Below are 14,904 nucleotides of genomic sequence, written 5' to 3'. Positions count from 1 at the left end.
AGTAAGATTCTGTAAGCCAACTTTTTTCTGTTGTTTACCGTCTTTTGCACCTAGTTTTTCCGAGCCATTTTTTTCTCCCAGTTAAATGTTTGGATGGACAAACACACGAGTACATTCTGCTCTTGCATTCTGGAAACTTGCGAACTTGCTTTTGCATCAATGTGACAAATTGATTCAAACAATGCTCTGACCTCTACAATGATTTTCTCCAATTTTTCCTCCCTGAAAAGTGCAGTTCCTCCCCTGCAACAGAAAGCTACTGTAATACTCAGAAGGGTTATCTGTCAGCCCCCCCTCTCCCCCATAAATGCAGCATGCGGCCTGACTGTCTTTAACCCAGCTGATAACGCTTTAGCCTCCTCGTAAAGAATAGGTCTCTTTTAAGTGATCCATTAACGTCCTGTCCCCAAGAGTCTGCCTCAGTCTACTGAAACAAACCAGGAAACCTTGAAGGAAAACAGGATGACAGACAAGCTCCAAGATCAAAGACCCCCTTCGATTCCCTCCGCTCGTTCCCCAGACATCTCCAGGCCTCCTCCCTAATGTTTTCAATTAGGGCCTCTGAGAATGTTTCAAATCGTAACGTTATCAATTAGTCAGCAATCCCTGTGTTTGGTTCTAATGGCCTTGAGTTAGCAGTGAAGATTTAGTGCCTAAGAGGGAGATATCAGTACAGGAAAGAAAGGTTTTCATGTAGGGGGAATTTACGACTGTCTGCCTACAGGTCTGCTTTTCCAGAGTTAAGTTCTCCACGAAGCTTTTGGGTCTGCAGTGTCCAATCCATTCTGGCTTCCTTGAATAACCTGTAATGATTTGAAATAGCACAGTAATTTTTTCAGCGACAAGTCATAGACATAACTTTTGATTTCTATAACTCGAGAAAGCAATTCATTAGTCTTTTGCTCTTTAGGAGAAAAATATCAAAGAATTCAGAAACTATTCAGGTGCTTGTGTGAGTTAGCTTAAAAAAATAAAAAACATTTTTACTTTTGTCTTCCACTGTTAACCTTAAAAATATGCTTCATGTGAAAAAATCTAAATAGCTAAATTTCCTTGACATTTATTCCAGCCAAAAAACATAATTTAACTGTAATATTTATTCACTGAATCAACTTAAAAACATTAGCTTACACCAACAAAGCTGCATTTAAGAGTTACATCAGGTAGAAATAACTCCTTAATGTAATATTATTGGAGGTTACCACTTTTTTTGGTGTTGAAAAAGATATAATTGAAAACCCTTTAATTGAGAAAATGATCCAAGATCAGAAATGTATAATTTTAAGGATTTCCATTTACAATATTTGTGCAATAGTGCTAAAGTATATATTTTTTATTTATCAGATTCTAATTCTAATTTAATCTAATTAAATCAGTGTTTACATTGTGTACTAACCCCAGCAGGCTTCAGGGGATCCTGGGTAACCCACTCATTCTTTTCTGTGTCCTGCTCTGTGACGGCACTCCGGGCCTGGCTGCATTAGAGAGGTCAGGGGGCTCCAGCTGGCAGGCAGGGGCCACAGTGGGACCTGGAGACGGGCATTTCAGACGCCAGCATGGGGGAGACACTTTCACCTGACTGAGCGCTGGCCATGTGTTCCACCCCACGCTGACTCTGTGCACCACCTCCCCGTAGTTGTGTTCTGTGAAAAGATGCATGGAGTGACCATTCTTTCTGAATTATTACTGTTGTTCACTGTAAAAGTGAAGAACTTTCACAGAAGCTATATTTATACCAGATCTGACCCATAGAAACTACTTGCACAGGTGTAAACCAAATAAATCTGTTTATGTGATGTTTGACAATGTTTTTCATAATTGAATCTTCTTTCTTGTGTTTCAAAATCAATGATTATTTCATTTTAAGTTTCTCTGAAAAGCGTTGCATGAATTAAATGTATGTTAGAAGCCCTAAAGTGCTCAGTCACCATTTATTTTAGACAATCAGAATTTAATTAAATTTAGCATTTAATTAGACATCATTAATAGTGCATTCATTCCTGACAACATACTGTTAAACAAATCACCTGTGTATTTATCACATCCATTTTTTAACAAACATCCCACAGATTTCCTAGTTCCTTAGGCATTTACATGTAAGCAAAAGAGCAGCCAAAGGACACAAATTATAAACATAAAACTTGCTTTAATGTGTGTCATTTGATTCCTGGAAAACTCCAGTTAATCACCTATCAGGAAAAAGATGAAAAATGGTGCTCTCAAATCATTTCTTCCAGCCAAAAAGACATAGTTTGAATGTATCAGTAAGAGATTAGAGCCGCAGAGTACAATTCACATTCCTCTATTTCAAGGACATGTGTGATAATTGTACCCACAGATCACTTTTGCAAATGCGTTTAGGAATTATGGGTGGAGTATGTCAGGAACTGTGGCATTTTTGAAGGTGCTGTTGTACAGTGTACTGTACTGAGAAAAGTAGGACACAATCACTCATTTTTTGCTGCAATATTAATTCAAATGAATTATGGAACACCCTAACTTATATTTTAATATACCGTGGGGCAAAGTATAATGAAAATATCTCAGTTCCATCAGATGTAAATGTAGTATGAAGCTTTTTATTATCTGCTTTCATTAGATTGATTGCAATAGCAAAGTATATTTAAGAAGCAGGTCCATGTCAACATATCAATTAGGTACATGTCAGTTCTGAATTGAGTAATTACCTTTAAAAAACAATGTTTTCCCTCTTTAACTGCCAAATGAGGAGTGCCCAGCCTGCCAGCTGTTATTCTCCTGCCAAAGTACAAAGCACCAAATGCTTAATGAGCCATTTTAGGCCTCCTGAAGTTGTATCTGTCATCCTCTTAAACAAAACATTATTTACCAGGTCTTTATGAGATCATTTTAAAGTGATTTGTAGTGTGCTTGTTTATACATCTTTTTTTGGTACATGAAAATATTACTTGCTTTACTTATGATAAGAAAATATTAAATTGGAGATCATAAAATTTGACGCAATATGCTGCAAATGATCAGTTATTTACTGTCAGAAAAAGTCCAACAGCTATAAAATTGCCAATTTAATAGTTAGAGTGCATGTGAAGCGTCTTTGGTTCCTCTTAGTTTTTTTCTTCTTCCATGTGCATGCAGTGTAATTGCATTTTAAGTTTTTAAAGATTCGCCGTCACTCTCCCTGTGAAACAGCTGGTGGAGTGTTATGGCTCTGTGGCACAGGTTTGTGTCCCATTAGAGGTTATAGGGCTCTATGACTGTGTAAAACCATAAAACAGGTCACAGCTGAATGTATGAGTGTCCATTTTCACATTAGAGTAAGAGTGAACACATGTCCCGTTGTGCTGCCGCAGAGTCGGGTTTCATTTTCGAGGGCCTTCAGTACTCAGCGATTGAGACTCGCTGTAGATGGCAGAACTACCGCTGACCTCAAAGGTTTAGCCTGGCCAGCTCTCATGACTGTTTATTAAAACTGCATGATTCACGCTCTGCCAAAGAGCCTTTTTTTTCTTTGCTGGGAGAGTCTCGTTTATTATTATCAGGGCGGCCCAGTGTTGCTAAGGAGAGCAGATAGCCTGACATCAGCTTCTTCCAGCCTTACGGAGGTAATTGTTGTTTGACTTTTTCCAATACACAAGTGCATCACTTCACACGCAGATGTAACAGCTAATGTTCTAAGTGCTGGCATAATAATAATGTAATTCAAAGCAGGAAAAAAAGTGGTTTTATGAAAAAAATGCATTTGCAGAGTGGAAAATGTGTTTAAATAAAAAAGTACAGATCACAGTAAATAGCTATTAAATGGATTTAAGCGTTACCATATGTTTATGCATGTGTTTGTGGCTGGGAAGGTGTGTTTGTGTGTGTGTGAGTGCGTCTGTGTGTTTGTGAACTACAATAAATGTATAATTAGGCATTTTAAAAGAGCCTAATTAAGGTCCCCTTAAAATGCAGGGCAGCCCATAGGCATGGCTGTATTTTATTCATGTAGTGAGCTTACACTGGTGACTGTCCAGCTTCACACAACAAGCTACATTACTGTCTTTATTTTGTTTGTCCTTATATGCTACACACTTTTTTAACACAGTTATCACAATTCAAAAGATGCATTTGAGCTTTCCATGTGTTAAAGAGAGCGTTATCATGTACTCACCCTCATGTCAATCCCAACCTGTGTGCATTTCTTCTGCAGAACACAAAAGCAATTTTGTAAATCATTTTTGGGTGAACTATCCCTTTAAGGGACACAGAGCTACTGGATTTGATGACTGATGCAATGTCATCTTTTACAGAAAAGGACCTAAAATCTAGAGACGTAGGTTGGGGAAAGCATATCATTATGCTCTTGCTTTTGCAAAACGTAAGTACTTTAATACAGCCATCACCGCCTATGCCAAAACGACTTCCATGAGTGGTTTGTGTCACGTTAACATTTGCAATAAAAATCTGCAAAGCAATCGTAAATCAAGTATCTGTCAGCAGATCAGCGGTCTCATGGTGAATATGAGGGTTGAAGTGTGGTTGAAAGTGCGCTGTCTGTGAGGGGGAAGCCACAGTCTACCCATGACTGTGCCAAGCAGCTTCAGACACAAATACACACACACTCATATGGCTTGTATCTGATCTGGTGTGAAGCACTGGAGAAAGATAGAAGCCACTGAAACTGTGGGAGCAATGAAATGAGGTTAAACCTGAAGTGTGAAGAAATCTGGCCACTGTGAACCATTAATCAATCAATCAGAATAACAGGCTCCATGCTCATAAAAGAAGAATGAAAGTCTGCCAATCTGAATTTATATAGAGGTGTTATTAAAATAATGTAACATCCCATGTCCTTTAATAACTCCCATATATAATGCATACATTTAAAATAACTGTTTTTTATTTTAGCATTATTACTCATCTTCAGTGTCACATGATCCTTCAGAAATCATTCTAATATGCTGATTTGCTGCTCAAGAAACATTTCTCATTATTATTACCAATGTTGAAAACAGTTGAGCTGCTTGCACAATATTTTTGTGGAAACTGTGATAACTTTTTTAAAGAAAATTTTGTAACAAATATCTTTGCTGTCACATTTGATCAATTGATTCCATTCTCGCTGAATAAAAGTTGTTTTTGAATGTTTATGTAAATGATTAGCCTATAATATTATATCATAGACTACTACAGGGCTGTTGAGTGCTTGAATTTAATTGGTTTGAAGAACATTATATGGTGTGTGCAGTTAAAGTAGTTTCAGGCAGGTCTTGACCAAATCGCATCCATATCACTTCGCCTAATGATTTTTAGTTATCTAAGCTGGGATCGAGAAGAGTCTTGTGCATGTTGCCCAGTTGGGGACAACCTGTTGACAAGTGCTGTCCTATGAAATCCATGTGGGCAACTGACATGGGGCCATTATGGAACCCGCGGACAATCCCATATAAAGCCCATTTCATAACCACATGGGCCCCACATACTAATATTGTCTGGGTTAAAGCTGGGACCAAGGTGGGTCTTGCGCATGTTGCCCACTTGGATCCCACCTAGTGGCAAGTGCAATATGAAATCCATCTGGGCGATTAATATGGGGCCCATTTTTCAGCCCATTTCATACCCATATGGGCCCCACATACAAATGTTGGCTGTGTAACAGCATACAGCAGCAAAAGAACTAAAACCCACAATGACATTGACCGAGCAAATAAATATAGTAAACAATAGGACAAAAACAACAAATTATTTCCATGTTTTTTGCAACAAATTACATTTTATTATGTACTGAAAGGACATACTTGGCAAATTCTAAACAGCGTTTTTATACCCTTGAAGGGCAATTCGGAAAGAGGACGCCTGGACGGCATTTGTAGGCAAGGCCGCATTAATAGTAGGACAGGGGTGGTAAGTAATCAAGTAAAAATACTTTGATACTTTACTTAAGTATTTTTTTCGGGGATCTGTACTTTACTTGAGTATATTTTATTTGCATCTACTTTTACTCTTACTCCACTACAATATTAAAGGCAAAGTTTACTTTTTACTCCAATACATTTCCCCATGCCCGCTCCAAGTATTAAGTATTTATTACACTTGAATTCCAAACCGGTCTGGTCGGTCATGGATAATCAAGTCGGGTATAGACTTGGAAAAGCAGACAAGTCAGGTTTGTCACACTAACCTTAGCTCAGTGTTTCCCCAGCTTTTTTATTTTGCGGCACACAATTTACTATGAAAACATTGGTAACATTTTACAATACAGGTGCACTATTATAATTCATGCCTAACTAATGCACAGATAATCATGAGTTAATGTATTACTAATGAAGAACTAAACCATTTATTAATGATTATCAGCAACTAATGAACATTCTCTATGATTAATAGATTAAGTAATATATGAATTGCTATTAATTAAATATGACATCATTAATTCCCTAATAACATATTACATTAACTAATAATGTAAATTCATGTATTCAAAGCCATGCATTCCGGCTCTCAGTTGTGTTTAATTCATCATTAATCTTAACAATTGGCAAAATTATATGACTTTACTTGTTGAGGCACATGACTATTAACTAATTGTTATGTAATATGTCATTGTGGTTATGGCTTTTGAATGAATTTTGAATTAGTTAATAGTATCTTGCTCCTCATCTGTTTTATGGAGCTAATGTTATGGAACATGTCTATTTTAAGTTTAACCCCTATACTGCGTTAAGGTGCTTCATTGTCTCTTATTAAAGGTGCACTATGCAGCTTTTGTCCACTGGAGGGCGCCTATGCAAAACAAATGCGTAGTTTGATGACGCAAAGTGTGAGCGCAGCATCTTGGGAGATGTGGTCTTCTCATCACAGCCGGTGGAAAATAGGACTCGGGCAGAAATCACGTTCATGCATGCGGTTATTAACGTTACTGTAGTGTGAAGCAGAGCAGGACCGAGTGTTATGGACCTGAGCACAGCTGCTGGAGCGATTGTTAAACAAATACCCGCCTCGCGAATACAGGGACTTTTATTATGACGGGACGGGACTCATTTGCCGGGCGCCTGCACAGATCCGCTCTTCCGGTTATGATTTTGAGGTAATGTAGCTCTGTTTATCATATCAGATACATTTAAGTGTGTTTAAAACGATGTTATGACGTTACTCCGTGCGTTCAGTTGTTCACACTGCTAAGAGTAAAGCGCTCCTGCCAAATAAAAGCCGAAACTGAGGGTAACGCAGATATGACGCAATTGACAGGCGACTCTCTCAAATGCAGTGCTGCAACGTCCCGGTCCTTAGTTAAAATAGCAATTTCTCACAATTTACAAATAGTTGGAAACATCTGGGATATTGTAGGTACTCAACTGAACAAAATATATAACACCGGCCTAGTGGTTTTTGGATATTTTACTGCAAAAATACTACATAGTTCACCTTTAATTGCAAATCTAACAAATTCTTAATTGCAGTATCTAATCTTATCATTTGTTCAATTAAAGCATTGCATATCAGTCCCAAAAGATTTTATCTGCTTAATTATTGATATTTACAGTTAATTTGAATATTTACTTTTTACTTTCGGTACTTGAGTACGTTTTAAATCTGATACTTTTGTACTTTTACTCAAGTGATGTTTGAATGGAGGACTTTCTACTTTTACTGGAGTATTTTTTTATTTAGGTATATATACTTTCACTCGAGTATAACTTTTGAGTACTTTTACCACCTCTGTAGTAGGACTAGGTGGGGCTAAAGCCCTGGGACCCCGAGCAAAGAGGGGGCCCGTGATTGGCTGTGGAGTAGATTGACTTGCTATCAGCGCAAAAGCAACAACACACGCCCCACTTATTAACGCTGTTATTGAAGGATTGAAACATTAAGTTTGAGTTTGGTTTACAAATCAAATGCATTTATTCTAAATATGACTTGGTGATTTCTGCACATTTATTAGGATGTCCGCATCCACCAATCACCTCCACACTCTTCACGAACGTTCTAGTGTCTACAAAGAACGATCTTTGATAGGTAAAAATGTCAGCTATTCAAAACAAAATATGATAGAGAGGCTCAAAAAAGGAAAAACTTAAAGCTACACTGTGTGATATTTTCTCCCATCTAGTGGTGAAAAGGTATATGACCATCCAGTGAATAATAGTTTCTGCTCCTCTCAATTTCGATTTTGTTTCAACTCCTACGGTGGCCGATTTAGTCATGGCTTTTCAGTTTCGACCTCTTCGGTGAGTGTTGCGTCAACTCAAGTGATGAGGTAATTTTTGAAAACTATTATAATTTACAGTTATTTAATTTACCAAATGATCTATGATCAAATTAATCTATGTAAAATGAATAATAGTTTTACGTTTTCGTTATTTTTAACCATTTCATTGCTAACATCAGCTATTAGGTTCCCAGACGAATGCAAGCTCTTAGTAAAGTAACTTTTATCAGTGCTATCGTTATTCTGTATATTGTACGACACCACTAGCGTAAGGCAAACAAATTATAATGCAATTAAAATATTAATCTCATGTTATCCGTCATAGAACACGGATTTATGTTATAAGGTAAACAATACATTTTCATCATTGACGCGATGAAAATTATCCTAGACGTCGTTCTATTGTTATGCACAGCACACCATGATATAATTAGCCAAGCAACAATAAAACTTCCAATATACACAAATAGGCTGAATTAATATTACCTGTCGAGAAGAAAGCAGGCAACGTCGGCGTTCTTTTTAAAATCGTTGCTCCTCATGAGCTCTTTCCATCTTGGAAAGGCCACTCCAATATTTACTTTTGTCTTGTTGATTTGCCTGTCGCGTTGCCGTCTTAATTCTCTTTTCCGCTTCCTTGGCGACTCTGATACATATTCCGCAATGTTACTAGGTCCCCGACCCGAGTCGAATTCGGTAATCAATTCCGGGACGTGGTTGCTTTCACACAGAAGGCGACCCGGCAATGTTCGGGGAATATTGCGGATCTGACGTGCAGTGTGAAAGGGGCTTAAGAGTGATCCTCCATCATATAGCAGCCTCAAGCAATCCTCCTCTTCACATTCGACACAGTGCCATCGAGTGTAAAAACGCGAAAAGCGAAGCTTGAATTTACGGGTATGTCCCTCTTTGGCAAATGTACTTTCAAGATGGAGGAGCAACATGGCGACCGCCATCTGAACCCTCAACACTTATGTATTTTCAATGGTATATTATAAAATTACGAGAATGCATTATTACTTGAAAGAAGTAAATATACATTAATGAGCACATATATTTTTGAAAGAACTAAGTGATTTTAGCTAAGAATAAACTAAAAAAGTTACACAGTGTAGCTTTAAAAGACAAAGAGCATGATCGAGTTAGCCAGTAAAATCCCCAGCTACCAGGTCATTTAAAGGTCCCATTCTGTGCGTGTTTTCGAAGCTTTGATTATGTTTACAGTGTGCAATATAACATGAGTTCATGTTTCATGTGTAAAAAAACAGTATTTTTAACACAATTTACTTATCTGTACACCACTGTTTTCTCTGTCCTAAAAGCGGCCTGATGATTTCCTTGTTCTATGAAGTCCTTCCTTCAGAAACACGTAACGAGTTCTGATTGGGCCAGTGCTTCCCGTGTTGTGATTGGAGAGGAGGGTTAGTCAACAAACGGTTCTAGTGACGTCATTACATCCCTGCACTTCCTGCTGTAGTCCAAACCGGCAGTTCGCTGTAGACTTTGAAAAGGAACTTCTGTTAAATAAAATATCTCGCTTGGCATTGAACTTTGAGCTTTATAATTTTACAGGTAATATTTATGCTCCAACAGCAACATTTCACACTAACTAAAGTTTGAAAGATGGAATCGCGAAGAACAGGACCTTTAAGGCTTCTAAAGCTATTCATGGAGTGAAAGCAATTTGACGGGCACATGATGAAAACATAGTGTCATTGTCCTTACCGATTTTAGATTAGTTTGATTTTAATTTTGATGGAAGTATTGCTTTTTATGTTTGAACAAACTTGCCTATATACTAGCTTAAAGGAACGCTCCACTTTTTTGAAAATAGGCTCATTCTTCCAACTCCCCTAGAACAGCTGAGCTTTACCATTTTCGAATCCATTCAGCCAATCTCTGGGTCTGGCGTTTGCACTTTTAGCATATATAGCTTAGCATAGATCATTGAATCTAATTAGACCGTTAGTAGCCTATCTCGCTCAAAAATGACCAAAGAGTTTCGATATTTTTCCTATTTAAAACTCGACTTTTCTGTAGTTACATCGTGTATTAAGACAGATGGAAAATGAAAAGTTGTGATTTTCTAGACCGATATGGCTAGGAACTATATTCGTATTCCTATGCAATAATCAAGAAACTTTGCTGCAGTATCATGGGTCCAGCAGGCGTAATGATGATGACAAAATTAAATTTTTTGTGTGAACTATCCCTTTAAACTTTAGAGTTTAAAGCATCCTAACATTGTTGCTTTTGCCTTTTGTGTCAATTATGGTAATCAAACATCAGAAACAAAATCACTCACTGCCCTTGACAGAATCAGATTTGTAAAATAATTAAGAATGTATGTATATTGAATTAATACAATTAAAACTATCCCGTGTTTTGTACTTTCTACTATATAATATTTCAGTAACACTTTACAATTTGGGTGCACTAATATGCATTAATTCAATTCAACACTTAACTAATGCACAGATATCATGTTAATGTATTACTCCTGAAGAACTAAACCATGTTTTAATTATTATTGCATTAGCAATTAATAAAGATTATATACGACTAAGTAATATATGAATTGCTATTAGTTAATTGCACTAATTAACATTAATTTACAATATTAGTTAAAACATTATTAAGGAATTAATACAGTATGACACATTTAATTAATGCCAATTAAAGCAGCACTAGGTAACTTTTCAACCTTCATAATATATTTTTTAAGACTCTTGTGATGATACATCGACTTACAATAGGTTGAATGACACGTCTGCCATAGCCTGATGGGGTCTGTATCATTTTAATCGTACTTTTAAACTTCGGGTTTCGGGTAGTAACCCGAGAACAAAAAGAACTACAGAATTCGACTGCTTTACGGCATATACGTCACTTCCACCAACACCCACACTTCCTTACATTCAGACGTGCGAGCCCAACTTTGTTCGTCGGATAATATAGTCATGTCCGAAGCAGCACAGACACATAAGAAAGAAAAGGTTTTGTTGGAGGAAAGCAATAAGAGGAAACGAGAGAGGGCTGTGATTAAAGGCAGGACGAGGATCAAAATGTGACCAGCATTTGCTCGTCGGCGTGAGCTGAAGGAGGCGTGCCCGACCGATGCTGTCCTGCTCGTTACGGTGATTACCGACCACTCAAACATTGAACTGAAGGATCATATAGATTCTGGAAAACGCTAACCAATAGACTACTATAATGACGCTGGCTTGTAAACGTGAGCATCGTGATTATTTGGCATTTGAAAAAAATAAAACCCATGAAATTATATCATATGACCTGCTGAAGCATAAGCCACTGACTGTACCTGGGATGAAGACATTTCACACGCGACGCCAGAAGAACTCGAAATCCTCTTGCACTTGTGTGCAATGAACTTGTGTTCAGGGGAACTGTTAGTGCTGCACCGACCCGCGGGACGCTTTTATGAAGTTATTTGGCCGCCCCGCACCACTGGATATATTTTTACAACCTGCCGCGCACCCGCGACCATTAAATAGACATACGGGGTCCGCGGGTTATGAGACGACCCGCGCATCACTAGCTCAGGGCTATTAGTGTTGTCATGTCAACAAATGCACGCGCGATGGCATCCCCTGTTGTAGGATGACAGAGCTTACGACAGTAGTTGAGGACATTTTTTTTTCCAAACTGTAGGGGGACCCCGAGAGCAAAAGTAGCCAAGTGGGGCTTTAATATATTACTTAATCTATTATTGAATATTTTATTAGTTTCTGATGCAGCAATAATTTATTAATGGTTTAGTTCTTCATGAGTCATACATTAACATATGATTATCTGTGCATTAGTTAAGTATGAATTAATGCATATTACTGCGATACCAATATTTCTTATGTAGTGCTTAGTTTTTCAAGTAAATTTCTTATGTATCTGTGCTCTATTATAATTTTTGACTGTTTACTTGTCTTCAGTAAGCTTGTTTTGTATAGCTTTCTTTTTCTTTTTCTTTTTTATTAAACATAGTATTTTTTTGTGATACTGAAATTGGTGACAAGAATTATGAAATTTTAGTGCATAAAATGTTTTATCTGTAAAAAAAAGTAAAAGAAACTATATGGTGATATATATATATATATATATATATATATCACCATATAGTTTCTTATATATACAATAATATATAATATATATATATATATATATATATATATATATATATATATATCACCATATATAATATATATATATATATATATCACCATATAGTTTCTTATATATATATATATATATATATATATATATATATATATATATATATATATATATATATATATATATATATATATATATATATATATTATTGTGATAGGGGCCCTGCGGTAACTCATAGGGACCCAGTGAGGTCTTAATGCAGCCCGGTTTGTAGGGGCGTTCCAAATGAAAGTGAACAACTGAATCCCTTCACAAAGGGCCCTTCCACAAATCTGTTAGTGAAGGGAACATGCAATGGAAGTAATTAAATTGTTTATGGTCATGTGACCCAAGAGGACCCAAGGTGACAAGTCCTCATGATTCATTTTAATTCTTGATATGGTGTTTATTTCTTGAGTTGCAGTTAATGTCTGAACAGAATCATTTAGGTTGTTTTTTATTTATTATGATATTACACACATTCTCGTCATGTATTTTATATTAAGTTTAAAGGTGCCCTAGAATAAAAAAATTAATTAACCTTGCCATAGTTAAATAACAAGAGTTCAGGACATCACATACAGTGAGTCTCAAACACCATTGCCACCTCCTTCATATGTAAATCTTGTTTGTCAAAAACAAGCCACAATAAGCCCCATACCCTCTATTTAGATATCAGAAAACAATTAAAAATATTGTTTCAAATCATTCTAGGGCACCTTGAAAAAAGTTTCATAGGAATGAAATGTGTTTAATGCTTTATATGTGTTTAATGTTTAACTTATAAAGGTTAAAAGTTAAGAGCAGATCAGGAACACACACACACACACACACACACACACACACACACACACACACACATAAAGCGTATTTAAAAAATGTAATTATTTATTTGTATCATATTAACGGCAATAATAAGATTGCTGCCTGGTGTTAATATTCCATGTGAAGCTAATGAGGAATTGTTGTGGTCTTTCATTGCTCCTTTTGCCAAGTGGGTTCCAAACAACTTCAACACAAGTGCCCCTTCGACACACAAGTCCCCTCTTAACGGGTTAGTTCACCCAAAAAAGAAATTTAATTAATGACTCACCCTAATGTCGTTCTACACCCGTTAGACCGCCATTCATCTTCGGAACACAGTAATTTCACAGTTAATATATTTAATATTTAGTCTGAGAGTGTAGGCACACTATACTGTTCATATCCAGAAAGGGAATAAAAACATCATCAAAGTAGTCCATATGAGACATCAGTTAATTAGAATCTCTTGAAGCATTGATACTTCAAATTTACTTAAAATGTTAGTCCAAAAATAACAAAAACTATGATGACTTTATTCAGCATTGTCTTCTCTTCCACGTTTGTTTTCAATCCTCACATAAAGATTCAAACGGTTATGAATCAGCGGATTGATTCGTGATTCGGATCGCGTGTCAAACTGCCAAACTGCTGAAATCACATGACATTGGCAATCCAAATCACGAAGCAGATAAACTTACAGTTTTCCTTTTAGTAGAGATGCTGCTGCAGAACACTGTCGAGGTAATCACACGCTTAATCCCTCTATCTCTTTAATAAATAACTGTATTAATAACTGCATAAATCTGCTCAAGTCTCTAATTACTAGCTCTAAAATTATGTTTTGGAATTAGCAACATGAGCATGGGATGAGATGTGTAATAAATTAGTACTACACACAAGAGCGTTTTAACGACAAAATCCTGACAAATCTCTTAAAACACAACATCTGAACAATGTCTTGAAGTGTGGTAAGAGTATATTCTGAATAAATGATTCTTGTCCATAGAATTATTTTAAAAAAATATACACACCCTCCGCTTCGCATCGTTGCCGCCTTGCCACCTCGGGTGTGCATTATTTTCCGATAATTAAAGGGCCCGTTGTCAATAATTCTTTACTTATAATAAGATTTTTTATAAGATTTATTTTAACATTAGATTCACTACATCATCCACTGACAGTATGACCAGTCTCAGTAACTTCCCTCACTGCTTAAAGTCATATCATATTCTGTTCTTAAGCAGCTTAATGTCCATTTAGTACACAAATGGGTACCAAGCTGTGTATTAGTGGCCTTTTCACTAAAAAGGACTTTTGTGCTGTTTCTTTGACTGCAGTCTAAGCTGTTAAGTGACGAGAGATTATCTCAGTCTACAATAGAGCCAATCATTTTCCCCTAAGTATAGAGCCTAAACTGGCCTGAAAAGCATAAAGGCCCTCACATTTAAAGAGCCAGCAGAGGGATGATCCCATTCATGACTTAATAGCCAAATGAAAGTTCCTAATTCAGCAGTTAGGACTGTGGCAAGAGCTCAGCCTTAACATGTCAGTGCTGGGCTCTGGGACTGAACTGGCTTTGTTGGGCAGTAACCGTAATGGAGGGGGGTCTGAACGAGGCCTCATAATAACTTCCCGTCGTACAACTCGAATGCTTTTCCCACGTACGAGAAAGCGGGGGGACAATGCTCCCTGCACTGTTCTCCCTGGTTCGTCTCTCTCCCCTGAGAAGAACAGACTCCGAACTGCCCCCTCTCACCCACCCGCCC

General features: G+C 37.0%; 1 long non-coding RNA gene across 1 annotated transcript; it reads right to left on the bottom strand.

Moving 5' to 3' along the window:
• Nucleotides 1–297: 297 nt before the first annotated feature.
• On the bottom strand, nucleotides 298–2,715 carry LOC137044605 (uncharacterized). Its single transcript, XR_010898618.1, has 3 exons — nucleotides 2,688–2,715; nucleotides 1,397–1,643; nucleotides 298–803 (listed from the first exon to the last, which is right to left on the bottom strand). It is a non-coding gene; the product is annotated as an uncharacterized lncRNA (long non-coding RNA).
• Nucleotides 2,716–14,904: the final 12,189 nt, after the last annotated feature.

The sequence above is a fragment of the Pseudorasbora parva genome, chromosome 17, assembly GCF_024679245.1.
Source record: "Pseudorasbora parva isolate DD20220531a chromosome 17, ASM2467924v1, whole genome shotgun sequence".
NCBI classification, from domain to species: Eukaryota; Metazoa; Chordata; class Actinopteri; order Cypriniformes; family Gobionidae; genus Pseudorasbora; species Pseudorasbora parva.
The sequence above is the reverse complement of the archived record's forward strand: the minus strand, read 5'-3'. Positions and strand labels throughout refer to the sequence as shown.